This window comes from Heteronotia binoei, chromosome 1 (assembly GCF_032191835.1).
Source record: "Heteronotia binoei isolate CCM8104 ecotype False Entrance Well chromosome 1, APGP_CSIRO_Hbin_v1, whole genome shotgun sequence".
In the NCBI taxonomy this organism is placed as follows: Eukaryota; Metazoa; Chordata; class Lepidosauria; order Squamata; family Gekkonidae; genus Heteronotia; species Heteronotia binoei.
The window spans coordinates 253,621,034-253,635,626 of record NC_083223.1 but is presented as its reverse complement, the minus strand read 5'-3'; positions in this window follow the sequence as shown (position 1 = coordinate 253,635,626).

Here is a 14,593-nt window from a genome sequence, read left to right as displayed (position 1 = left end):
CCAGCAGGGCACGGGTGTGTGCATTTATTATATTGTTATCTACTTGTTCCCCACTTTTCTTCTCCCCAATAGGAACCAAAAGCCCTCCTCCGCTTTATTTTCACACAACCACCCTGTGAGGTAGGTTGGTCTTAGGCTAAGAGTGTGTGGCTGGCCCAAGATCACCCAGAGAGCTTCCCTGGCAGGGTGGGGCTTCAAACTAGATCCTGGTCCAACACTCTAATAAGCATTACACTGTGCTGGTGCGTGCAGTTGTGGGAGGGAGGCACGTGGACAGCTGCTTTGGCGACCAACTTACATGCTGAGCCCATGTAACAGGCCTTGAAGTGATTATGATATTGGATTTATACCCCGCCCTTCACTCTGAATCTCAGAGTCTCAGAGTGGCTCACCATCTCCTTTACCTTCCTCCCCTGCAACCGACACCCTGTGAGGTAGGTGGGGCTGAGAGAGTTCTCCCAGAAGCTGCCCTTTTGAGGACAGCTCTGTGAGAGCTATGGCTAACCCAAGGCCATTCCAGCAGGTGCAAGTGGAGGAATGGGGAATCAAACCTGGTTCTCCCAGATAAGAGTCCACACACTTAACCACTACACCAAACTGACTCTGACAGCACCATTGGAGCCCAGCTGTTTGAGAAGGCCTTGGGGAAACAGCCCAGTATGATAATGGTCTTTGTATCTCACATGCATGCCTTAAAAGAAAAGACTTTGAGCAGAGGAAGGGGAACTATCCTTCCCTCCCGCTCTGGTCACTTGGCAAACTGGTGGTACCAGAATATCTTTTGTCTATCAAAGAACATTCTATTTATAAATTCTAGAGGCTGAATAACCACCTCTGCTTCTCACTTGCCTTGAAAGCCCCTTGCTGGAGTTGTCATGAATTCGCTGTGCCTTGTCTGCATGTTACTTACACACACACAAACACAAACACACACACACAGAGGCACAGTGGAGCTAACCTTATATCCTGAGAACCCAGCAAAATAGGGTTGCCAGCCTCAAGGTGGAGCCTGGAGATCTCCTGCTTTTACAATTGATTTCCAGCTGGCAGAGATCAGCTTCCCTGGAGAAAATAGCCACTTCGAAGGTAGACTCTATGGCACTGTACCATGCTGAGGTCTCTCCCCTCCCCAAACCCTGCCCTCTCCCAGATCCATCTCCAAAGTCTCCAGGTATTTTCCAACGCAGATCTGGCAACCCTGCAGCAAAACCGTTTAAAGCTGGCTCAGTCCTCCTGACCTTTCAAGAGCAAGATAAACTGGTTTGAGCATTGTGCCACTTTAGGGACTTGCTGGGCCAGAAGCAGCAGCACATAAATTCGCTAAAATAAGAAATTAAAAAAATTGTAATTGGATAAAATAGCAAATCACAAGGGGCGGTGTGTGTATGTGAGGAATGCATTTCACCTCTGGCAGGGATGCCAACCATTCCAGTTTGGTTGCTGCTATAACACAACATGCCCTGTTTAAATCCCTTTTAATTCCTCATACCACATCAGCATTTATGGAGGTGTTGCCAGGCTTCTGTTAATCTTTTTCATAAATCAGTATCTGGCAAGTGTCTTTCTGTAATTGCTGTGTGGTTAGCAAAAAAACCCCAACAATTAATGCACCGCAATGCTGTGGAGAAGCAGGAAACGCCCCCTCCCCACTTCCCAAACAGCATCAAACCTGAAGCTAAGAAGCCATGTAGAAACAACCCAAGCGTCCAGGCATCTGCAATGTCAATTCATGCAGGTGGAGTTTTTGCCCTTGAAGAAAAGGTGCACAAAAATTGTATGTGCTTATTGAAGCATACATGCTCATCCCAGCTATTACCACCCAGCTACTACCACCCAAAAGAGCCAGCAAAGCCATGGCAGAGTCTCTCCATGAGTCAGTTGACTGCCAGCTATAAGAACATAAAATAAGCCATATTGGATCAGGCCAATGGCCCATGCAGTCCAACATTCTGTGTCACACAGTGACCAAATAAACCAGGTGCCATCAGGAGGTCCATCAGTGAGGACACTACAAGCCCTCTTTGAGAGTCAGTTTAGTATAGTGGTTAAGTGCATGGACTCTTATCTGGGAGAATCGGGTTTGAGACCCACTCCTCCACTTGCAGCTGCTGGAATGGCCTTGAGTCAGCCATAGCTCTGGTAGTAGCATAGAGTTGGAAAGGACCTCCAGGGTCATCTAGTCCAACCCCCTGCACAATACAGGAAACCCACAAATACCTACCCCAAATTCACAGGATCTTCATTGCTGTCAGATGGCCATCTAGCCTCTGTTTAAAAACCTCCAAGGAAGGAGAGCCCACTACCTACCTGAGGAAGCCTGTTCCACTGAGTAATCGCTCTAACAGTCATGAAGTTCTTCCTAATGTTGAGCCGGAAACTCTTTTGATTTAATTTCAACCCATTGATTCTGGTCCTGCCTTCCGGGGCCACAGAAAACAATTCCACACCATCCTCTATATGACTTGAAGTACTTGCAGATGGTGATCATATTACCTCTCAGCCGCCTCCTCTCCAGACTAAACATCCCCAGCTCCTTCAACCTTTCCTCATAGGACTTGGTCTCCAGAACCCTCACCATCTTCATCGCCCTCCTTCTTAAAATGTGCTGCCCAAAACTGAACACAATACTCCAGGTGAGGTCTTACCAGAGCAGAGTAAAGTGATACTATCACATCATGTGATCTGGACACTACACTTCTGTTGATACAGCCCAAAATTGCATTTGCCTTTTTAGCCACCGCATCACACTGTTGACTCATGTTCAGTGTAAGATCCACTAAGACCCCTAGATCCTTTTTGCACATATTACTGCTAAGACAAGTCTCCCCTATCCTATAACTATACATGGGATTTTTCCTACCTAAATGCAGAACTTTACATTTATCCCCGTTAAAATTCATTTTATTGTTTTTAGCCCAGTTTTCCAGCCTGTCAAGGTCATCCTGTATCCTGTTTCTGTCTTCTACTGTATTTGCAACCCCTCCCAATTTAGTATCATCAGCAAATTTAATAAGCATTCCCTCTATTCCTTTATCCAAATTATTGATAAAGATGTTGAACAAAACAGATCCCAGGACAGATCCTTGAGGCACTTCACTTGTCACTCCTCTCCAAGAGGATGAGGAACCATTCACAAGCACTCTTTGGGTGCAATCTGTCAACCAGTTACAGATCCACCTAACGGTAACAGGATCCAAACCACATTTTATCAACTTGTCAACAAGGATAGTATGTGGAACCTTATCAAAAGCCTTACTGAAATCAAGATAAATGACATCTACAGCATTTCCCTGATCCACCAGTATATATACTTTCCAGTTTAGGTCCTAAGAGTACAAAGAAAAACCCCTTATCAGGCCCAGTGTAACATTAGTATGGATCAGTCCATGTCCCCCATGTGACAGTGGCTGACATAGGTTCCAACAGTAAAATAATTTGGGGATAGAGTCTGGGGAGGATAGGGACTTCAGTGGGATACAATGCCATAAAATCTCAGTGCCTCCAAGGCATCCATTTTCTTCAGGGAAACTGATAACTGAAGTCTGGAGATGAGCTGTAATTCTGGGGGATCCCCAGACCCCACCTGGAGTCTGGCATCCCTAGCTGGAAGACAGCACCAAATCCTCATTATTATCACAGAAATGTGGACTTTCTACCAAAGGGAGAGCTTTGCAGAGTAAGTCTGACTACAGAAGAACTCTGACCACAGGAGAGCCAGTTTGGTGTAATGGTTAAGTGTGCAGACTCTTATCTGGGAAAACTGGGTTTGATTCCCCACAACTCCACTTACAGCTGCTGGAATGGCCTTGAGTTAGCCATAGCTATCTCAGGAGTTGTCCATGAAAGGGCAGCTGCTATGAGAACCCTCTCAGCCCCACCCATCTCCCAGGGTGTCTGTTGTGGCGGGAGAAGATATAGGAGATTGTAAACCACTGAGCCTCTGATCCAGAGAGAAGGGCGGGGTATAAATCTGCAGTCTTCTAGAAGAAGCTTCACTTTCCAGGTATTCTTTCCATGCCCTTCCCTAGGGAATGTTGGAATGTGCCACACTAATGCTCTAATCTTGATCCTGCTGAGAAATGCTGGCCCAGTTCTTCCTCACATTTTGGTTTCGTTTTCTATCTTGCACAACATCAACTTCTGCTGCCAAATGTCACCTCCTCACTGAGAAAGGAAAATAAGAGCACAATGATTTGGAGGCCTCTTTTCCTGATAATGTCCTATATGAATCAAAACAAAAGCAGCTGCTCGCTTCTAGTCTGACCGGGGGGGGGGGGGAATCCCAGCCTTTTTTTTTTCCTTTTTGCTTTTGGGCCAGATACCAATGTATGGGCAATGCTGTTTTATTCACTCTTTGGTGGTGGGGGACAAAAAAAGCCCTCCATGACACAGAGTGTTGGACTGGATGGGCCATTGGCTTGATCCAACATGGCTTCTCTTATGTTCTTATGTTCACACCCCAAATAAGCAGTTTTTCCACTCGGCTGTGCCCAGCCCCCCTAAAGTTACTGGGTTCCAATCTTGTGGTCTCCTCCCATTGATTCCCCCCCACCCAAATCTATAGATCTTCCCCTTTAGTGCTACCCACAGACCCACCCTAGGTGCCACCCCAGCTGATGGGGTTGCCAACTTCCAGGTAGGACCTGGAGATTTCCCAGATTTACAACTGATTTCTAGACTACTAAAATCAATTTCCTCAGAGGAAATGGAAGCTTTGGAGGATGGATTCTCGGGCATCACATTCCTTCTCACCCCAAACTCCACCTTTTTCAGACTTCCTACATCTCCTGAGTTTCCCAAGCTGGATTTGGCAACCTTAACTTCTGACTCTAAAACTACAAGTCTGTGGATTATGCTGCTGCATAGAGCTTATAGGAAGAAAAAGAAGAAGAAGGGAGGAGGAATGGGAGGAGGAGATTTGATTTATTCCCTACTCTTCACTACCCGAAGGAGTCTCAGAGCAGTTTACAACCTCCTTTCCCTTTCCCTCCCCACAACAGACACCCTGTGACTAGGTAGGTGGGGCTGAGAGAGCTCTGACAGAAACTGCTCTCAAGCAGAACAGCTCTGAGAGAGTTATGACTGACCCAAAGTCACTCCAGCAGCTGCAAGCGGAGGAGTGGGGAATCAAATTCGGTTCTCCCAGGTAAGAGCCCGCACACTTAATCACTACACCAGACTGGCTCTTCTGTTATGTGATTTCTGTACTGTTTAATGTGTCATGGGAATACTTTGCTTCAGCTATTTCTGGTGATTCCAGACTTCTAAAACCCTAATGCATTGGCTACTGAATGCCCCATCCTTTGACTGTATTGGCTCCTTGAGTACCTGTGAGAAAGGCAAAATATAAACAAGGTACATAAATAAATGCTGTGCAGCAGGAACCACACTGAGGCCTTCGGATTCCGTATAAAGCAGGACTATAACCAGTTTTTTCCCTTTATGCCTCAGGGTCTTGTGAGAAAAAATTCTACTTTGTGAGCTACTGGCATTAAAGTTGTGAGTACTGCCCAAATTAGTGTGCTCTGGGGTCATCCTTCCTGAGCTAAGACAAAAATATGTGAGCTGGAGGCTAAAAATCTGTGAGCTAGCTCACGCTAACTCAGCTTAGAGGGAACACTGACTATAATATCCAGCATGGGCCTAAGCTAGGGTTGTCAGCTCTGGGTGGGGAAATACTGGGAGTTTTGGGGGGTAGAGCCTGGGAAGGGTGGTGTTTGGGAAGGGGAAGGACCTCAGCAGGGTAGAATGCCATAGAGTTTACCTTCCAAAGCAGTCACCTTCTCCAGGGGATTTGATCTCTGTCATTTGGAGATCAGTTGTAAAAGTGGAAGATCTCCTGGCCTCATCTGGAGGTTGGTAACTCTAGCCTAAGCAGGGTAGGGAAGCCAAATCTACTCCCCACTTATGTTTCTTTCCCCACCTAAATCCATTTTCCCCCCTAGCCATTTTCTTTTGGTTCTTTTGGTTTCTGGAGCCTTCCTCTGGAGAAAAAACCCACTAAAATGTGGACTGAGGTAGGGGAGAGGAAAGCAGAGAAGGATTCCACTTACTCCTCCTGCTTATACATGCCTTACTTTAAATTGCATCTCCTCACACACTACTTCTATAGATTTGGCAGCAGACCCAGTTCTGCACATGGGTCTGCTACTGTCTAAACCTCCAGCATTTGATGGACAAGAGTAGGGACACTTGTCTGCGTCTTCCACAGAGGATCGTGGCTTGAGCCCAGACATATGCATATGCATCTTGCTGAGAGCTCTTGTCTGCACACTGCATGATGCATTTTAGTTTAGCCAGCCAAAAGCAGTTCGTTCTGTAGTGATTGAAAAGCAAACAGGTTTTGTTGGTTAGGAAAGTGCATAATTGTCCTATTATATATTGTCAGCAGTTCCAAATAAACCTCACCAGCTGAAACATGTGAAATGGCTGGCTGTGCGCAATATGGTGCCTTCGTGTTCATGCGCGTGCCTTGGCGTGCATGTGCATCAGAAGTCATTGCACTCCCCTTCCCTGTTTATGTGTTGGAGATCTCACTTCTGGAGGTCTGCGGAAAGCCAGTAAAGGTGAAGTTCTAGAGATTGTGTTAACTTCCAGTGAGTTGAGCTTTGTATGAAAAGTTATGTCAGCAGCATATACTGGAATTACATATACACAGAGATTGTATGAAAAGTTTAAGGGTATTCTTAGATCCCTTTCTGCTATTAGACAATCAGGTGATATTAACACAGTTGCCAACTTCCAGGTGGTGCCTGGAGATCTCTTGGGATTACAACTGATCTCCAGGTGATAAAGATAGTTCAACTGGTGGCTGCTTTGGAAAGTGGACTCTATGGCATTAGACCATATTGAAGCCTCTTCCCTTCCCAAGCCCCATCATTCTCAGGCCGCACCGCAAAATCTCCATTTCCTAACCCAGGTAAATATCAACAGGTTCCGATGTGAGTGTATATGCAAGCTACATTTATCAAAATACATGCATAGGAATAGTCATCATTAGTAACTTATAAACCACTCCTGATACTAAATTCACAAATGCTCATAATACAATGCAGCTGGAAAAATAGTTCTTTTCACTCCCCCACATTGTCTGCTGTAAAAGATAATAAGGTACAGTTCCTCAGAAGCAACTGCCTTCCTGCTGTTCTCCCTTATGTTCAGCAACTTGGGTGGAGTCCTCAAATCTCCAGCACAGCTTGTCTTTGAGAGAGTAAGGGACCATAGCCCGGGATTCCTCACAGTTTCAGACCTTCGTCAGCCTTTTTCTCTCAGTATTTTATCCTGGAGCCTCAGTGCAACATTTAACAACTTGGATCAACACACGTTAATTGCTCTGTTTCCGGCTCTCGAGAGGGAGCTGTGAATTTAAGGGGAGGTATTTTTGAGTTTCCTGCCTTATGCAGGGGGTTGGACTAGATGACCCTGGAGGTCCCTTCCAACTCTATGATTCTATATTAAGCCCATAAGGAGTAATGCCAGGGCTTTTTTTTGTAGAAAAAGCCCAGCAGGAGCTCATTTGCAGATTTTAAAATGTTGGTGAGTGAATGTAACTTTGTTTGAAACCTGATTAGTGAGTGTCATTATATAAAATTGTGGGAGACTTTGAGTCCCAGTTTGAATTGCCAAAAGTCTAAGAGATTTCGATCCTCTGTTTAAGTATGAATAAGCAATGCAAGTATCAGTTTATGACTAAGGTTCATTCAGATTATTTGAATAAAGGATGATATTTTTTATATCTTGTCAATCTTTCTAGAGTAGATAATCCCTTTCCTGAGGATATTTTACATGAAACATACGTACCACACCAAGTTGACTGTTGTGAGGGATATATACCTTACAAGGGATTTGCATGCCTTTGGCACAGGATCAATTGAGAAGATGTTGGTTCTCTATTGAGAGTTTTCATCCCCTGTTGAGGACTTTGGACCATTCATATATTTTTGTGATTCTTGAACTTCATGACTTTTAAACTTATTTTTCTTTGTGAATGTATATTTTGTTACAAGAACGCATTGAAGAACTCTACTTCAGCACTGCATTGTTCAACTTTCTTAAATTTACAAAATATTGTCTCATAATTTTAACATAAAGAATATTAGTTTGAGTACAAAATATTGTTTCATAGAGTTGTGCTTAGTAATCTGTCACAAATACATCTTGGTTTCCATTGAGTCTTATATTGTGATTACTCTTCTTCTTTTAGACTTGGCAGTGCCTTTCCTGACCTATGGAATGCATTCTAGTTGGGCTTCAATTAGTGAGGTTTTAAATAGCTTTTAGGGTTGCCAGCTTCCAGGTGGGCAATCACAGAACAACACCATGTACATAATGTGCAAATAAATGATACAAAAACTCTTTCAGTCTCTTCCTTTATGTGACATCAGTCCTAATTACCAACAATAACAGAAATTTGTAGTAAAGAGTCCCATACCGTGAATACAACGATGCAATACAGTCTACAATGCACAGCGCAAAAATCCAAATATTTTAAAGTAGACTCTTAAATGCTGGTAATTCAACTCCAACTGAAGTTCAAAATGAATGTGATGACATGCCTCCTTGGTGAAGTTGCATGTTTCAATAGCTCATCTTCTTCTGGTTGCAGTATCTATATAGAACCACTGCTCATAAAGTTAAATGTAACACAGTTGTCATGACATTAATACTGGTGACTGCCACCCCCACTGGTAGCCAGGAGTGATCTGGCAACCCTAAGATCAGGTTAGGTCAGGCCATGATCCAGGTCATGGCAAATTATTATTGTTGCTGTTGTTGTTAATTTATTTCTACACTGTCCATAGCTGATGCTCTCTAGGCAGGTTACAACAAATATAAAACAATAAAATACAGTAGATAAAAGCATTAAACATTAATTTAAGATACTATAAAAGCATTAAGAACAATAGACCTGACCCAAAAAGATCTGACCCAAAGTGCAAGAAAAACACCTATCAGACCCCTGCATAACAAGGGAGGTCTTTAAAGGCCTCCTCAAAGAGGGCTGTTTTAACCTGGTGCCAAAAAAAGATGACTACTTTGCATGAACAAGCAGATGGTGTACCCCAGAATGTAGTCCCCCCCACATCTCTTTCCAGAAAAAGCATTTTCCTAGGAGCATCAGACCTGATTTTCTAGTCCATGTCCATTAAATAATTGTTTGGATATTGCTAATTTCAAGGGGGAAAGCTAATTAAACAACTGTATAATTTTCTTCTGCAGATGAAAATGGAAGATGACGTTATAAAAGACTATATGATCAAATGACCATAAAATCTTGGCCACAATATAGAATTTGGTCAATGGCTAAAAGATCTGGAAAGTTAATGTTAAAATAACAAAATCTGTGGTTTTTAAAGAGAACCTATACAAAATGTTTTATAGATGGTATGTAACATCAGAAAAAAATTAGCCAAAATGTATCCAAGAATGTCAAATTTGTGTTGGAAATGTAAGAATAATGGTACCTTTTTCATTTTGTAAAAGGGCAAAAGTGTATTGGAAAATGATTCATGAAATGTTGCAAAAAATGCTGTTGTTATTATTACCATTTAAGTCTGAGATGTTTTTATTGAACATTCTGCCTGAGAAAACAGATAAAAATGGTAGACATTTAATATTGCATATAATTACAGTAGCTAGGATAGATCCAAATAGACAGCCATGTTGGTCTGAAGTAATAGAACAAAATAGGAGTCAATTCCACCTTTAAGACCAACAGTTTTATTCAGAATGTAAGCTTTTGTGTGCATGCACATTTCTTTAGACGTCTAAAGAAGTGTGCATGCACACGAAAGCTTACGTTCTGAATAAAACTGTTGGTCTTAAAGGTGCAACTAGCAGTTAGGATAGCATATGCTAAATACTAGAAGAAAATAGAAGTCCCTACAAAAGAGAAATTTTTGATGAAAATCCTGGAAACGGCTAGGGTTGCCAAGTCCAATTCAAGAAATATCTGGGGACTTTGGGGGTGGAGCCAGGAGACATTGGGGCAGAGCCAGGAGCAAGGGTGTGACAAGCATAATTGAACTCCAAGGGAGTTCTGGCCATTACATTTAAAGGGACAGCACACCTTTTAGAATGCCTTCCTTCCATAGAAAATAATGAAGGATAGGGGCACCTTCTTTTGGGGCTCATAGAATTGGACCCCCTGGTCCAATCCTTTTGAAACTTGGGAGGTATTTTGGGGAGAGGCACTAGATGCTATATGGAAAATTTGGCACCTCTACCTCAAAAAACAGCCTTCCCAGAGCCCCTGACACCCGCGGATCAATTCGCCATCATTCCCTATGGGAATCGTTCCTGGAGGTGCATAATGGCTGTGGGGGTGGAGCTTCCCCCGCCGGCCAGCTGGCTGGGGGAGGGGGGAAGCCTGTAAAACCAGGGAATCCCCCGCTGGGACCTGGGGATTGGGAAGCCTAGAAACGGCGGAAATTGACATATTAGCTGAACTATTGAGAGAAAATAGCATACACAACATTTAAAAACTTTGGCGTCCATTATATAAATGGATAAATACAAGTGACTGAACCCAGAACAGGTTCTATAACTTCTATGTGTTTCACCCTCCGAGCAAATAGGTTTTAAGCTGTTAAGGTACTTAATTACAAGGAAATAGAAGGTTTAAAACAATTGATAACAGAGAAATGTTATAATGAAAAGGAATGAAATGGAAATAATAGACTCTAAGAGAAATATGTTATAGTGGAACTATGTAAAACTTTGAATATATATGCTTTTCCCTTTACCTTCCCTCACTTCCCTTTTGCCCTTTTACTGACCAAAACTAATAAATATTATTTAAATTAAATTAAATAATTATTTGGATTTTTAAAGCTTTTTGGGGGGTGGGTATAGCTGGTTAAGGCTAAATAGTTACACCATCATCGAGGGATCCATTGGTGTCCCCCACCCCATCCCAGCCAAGTCACTCGAAACTAAATCTTTGAATGTGTGGATAAATGCAGCCTGCCTATAAAGTATCCAGGCACAAAACAAAACAAAACAAAAAAACACTTGAGCACACAAACATTAAAGAATCTGGCAGCATGCTATTTGCTATCTCACAGCTGCTGGGATTAATTCTGAACCTCTGATAACCTATTGGAAAACTATTATGTTTTCCTAGTATATGTTTAACTTAAAGAACAATCCCTTTTTCTGTTTTTGAACAGGGCTGCTGCAGAGAAAATGAATTGAGATCAGCTTTCAACAGTATGAGGGGTGCTGGGCAATATTATGAGAACTCCAAAGGGGGAGGGGTTTCTTTGTAGCAGGATCTTATTTGCATATTAGGCCACACACCCCTGATGTAGCCAATCCTCCAAGAGCTTACAGGGCTCTTAGTGCAGGGCCTACTGTAAACTCCAGGATAACTGGCTGCATGAGGGGTGTGTGGCCTAATATGCAAAGAAGTTCTTGCTACAAGAAAAGCCTTGGGAAGGGGCATGTAGAGTTACTGTCTGGATGGAGAAGAAAAAAGCCTGTCCCTTTAGGTGGTTGAAAGTCCTATCATGTCACAGCTGATTTATGGCAACCCCATAGGGTTTTCAAGGCAAGAAACATTCAGAGGTGGTTTGCCATGGCCTGCTGCTGCAGAGCAACCCTGGACTTCCTTGGTGGGGTCCCATCCAAATCCTAACCAGGGCCAACCCTGTTTCTCTTTGGAGAGTAAGCTAGTAACATGTTATCTACTTCCATGACATGGAAAGCTTGAACTGCACACATTTCTGGTTATCTGCAAAGTCACAATTGATGTGATTGTGTAGGGTGGGTCAAGCAAGGTTTCCCATTGCCTGGAACTGCATAGTGCCCCTGGCACTGCTTGGTGGTATCTCATCCAACTAGTAGGGCAAACCCTGGTATCTGAAGAAATGTGCCTGCACATGAAGGCTCATCCTTTATAAAAACTTTTGTTGGTCTTAAAGGTGCCACTAGACTCAGAGCCAATCCTGCTTAGGTTTTGAGGTCAGACTAGATAGAGTTAGCCTGTGCCATCCTGGTCAGGCCTCCACAACCTGAGCCTCAGTTGAAGCGACAGGATACAAGCAATAGTCCCCTGTATGCTGTGGAGTCTTGTGAGCAAAAATTCTACTTTGTGAGCTACTGGCATTAAAGTTGTGAGCTGCAGCAGAAATTAGTTTGCTCTGGGGCCAATTTTCCTGAGCGAAGACAAAAATGTGTGAGGCAGAGGCTAAAAAACTGTGCGTTAGCTCACACTAACTCAGTGTAGAGGAAACACTGGCCACAAGGTGAGCCCTTTTAAAAGAGACATCCTGAGAATTGAACCTAGGACCTTCTGCGTGCAAAACTAACGCTGTACATCCGAGCTAGGGCGCTTGAGACTTCACCTGATGAATCTCTGCCTGAGGTTGCAGGCAATCAGGATCCTCGGGAAAAAAGCAACCGGGCTCTGGGCTTTTAGCCAGTACTTGAATCACAGGTTGCAGGGGGTGTCCGCCTTTCAGGCCCCAGCTGTTTGGGGGAGTGTCTCGTTGTTGCTCTCTGTCCGGCAGACGGTGTCGTCTCCAGCTCTATGGTTCTGCTTCACTCGCCCTTGCACCTTCTCTCCCCGGGGAGGGAAAGGGACGCTTCTGGGAAGGCGACGGTATGGGACGCCCGCCTATTTTACTAATATAATCAATGCGCTTGGAGCAGGGCGTCCAATTGAGGAAAGGGGGACCAAGACAAAATGCCAGTAAATGGCTCTTTTGCTCTGCTCGCGGTGTCCTTCGGACAGGAAACGGGGGGGGGGGGTGCGCGGAAAAAATTAAATTTGCCTTAGCTAGCAAAATTTTTTAAAAAGTTGACTTGGCGCAAAGAACTTCTCTTTCGAGAAATTAAGCCGAGAAGATGGCTTTGTTCCTTTAAGAAGGCCCGGCGCCCCCTTTTTAACCTGGGCTTTGATATATATATATATTTCCCCTTCTTGTTTTGCTGAAAGATTTGGAGGCGAGAGTGACCGCCGCGAAGAGTGTGGGAGGCGCCTCTTGGCGTTGGCAGGCGTGAAGTATAGAGAAGAGAGGCTAATCGTTTTCTCTCCCATTCGGCCTTCTCTCTCTGCAGGGCGGGTTGCCCAGGTAAATCAATGCGGGTTTCTGTTCTTCAATCGCGTAAGTTAAGGAGCATTATTCTCCAAAAGCTTAGAAAAGCACCTGGTGCTTTGGGGGGTGGGGGTGGGGTGTTCCATTAATGCAAGCAAATTTCATTTAGGGTTGCCAACCTCCAGGTGGTGGCTGGAGATCTCCCACTATCACAGCTGATCTCTAAGTGATAGAATCACAGAGATCCGTTCACCTGGAGAAAATGGCCACTTTGGAGAAAATGGAAGGTGGACTGTATGGCATTAGACCCCACTGAGGTCCTTCCTCTCCCCAAATATTACCCTCCTCAGGCTCCATCCCCAAAATCTCCAGGTATTTCCTAACCTGGAGCTGGCAACCATATTCATGTCAATTAGATTTCTAGGGAACAGCTTCCAGATCACAGAATATGTTCTTTAGAAAGTCACTGCAACCTTTTTTTTAAAAAAATTGCCTTTATATAATTCCTAAGTTATTTGGAGGTAGTGTGGTGTAGTGGTTATAGTGTTGTGTTAAGATCTGGCAGCAGAACCTGGTTTGTATGCTCTGGTATGTCACAGAAGTTCGCTTGGTGAGTGTGGTAAATTACATAAGCTAGAGATAGTCATGAACTTTCAGCTTAACCTACCTCATCGGGTTGTTGCATAGAGCCCAGGATTAAACTCAAACAAATGTTAACCATATAAACTGAGCTTGTTATTCCTGTTTGGTCCTTGAATTCATTAAACATCTTCATTATGCTGTACGCTAATTTACTTCTCACTCTCTACCTATATGTCTGGACTGGTAATTTCCATTTCATTGTATCTGAGGAAGTATGTTTGGCACATGAAAGCTTATATCTTGAATAAAACTTGATTGGTCTTAAAGGAGCCGCTGGACTCACTTTGTTCTGCTGCTTCAGACCAACATGGCTAGCTGCCTGAATCTATTTTCTATCTGTTGCAGTCATAACTAGGAGTCTCAAATTTGGCCACCAGCTTCAGGATGGTTGTGGGAGTTTATTTTATTTTATTTTTTATTTATTTATTTGTAATTTATATCCCGCCCTTCCCACCAGGTGGCTCAGGGCGGCTTACAACATATAAAATCTAACATGAAACATAAAAGTTTAAACATTTCATATAATTTACATAATTAAAATTAAACCACTCAAACAATTTACATATAAAAACATTAAAACATTCTACAGTCTTATAAAACTACACTCGATTTCAGATTTCAGTGCCGGTTAGTTGTAAGCCTGCCGGAAGAGGGTTGTCTTACAGGCCCTGCAGAATTGAGCAAGGTCCCGCAGGGCCCTTACCTCTTCCGGCAGCTGGTTCCACCAGGAAGGGGCCATTACAGAGAGTTGCAATGAAGAGAATCCAAATATCCTGGCACAGATTGACTCTACAGCATTCCACTGCTATTTGCAATGGAAACAAAGATTTATTAATGATAAGCCAGGAAGGTGCAGACATCACAGATGAGGAAGGTGGAAATAGCCCCTCTGTGACAAAACTAAGAATCTG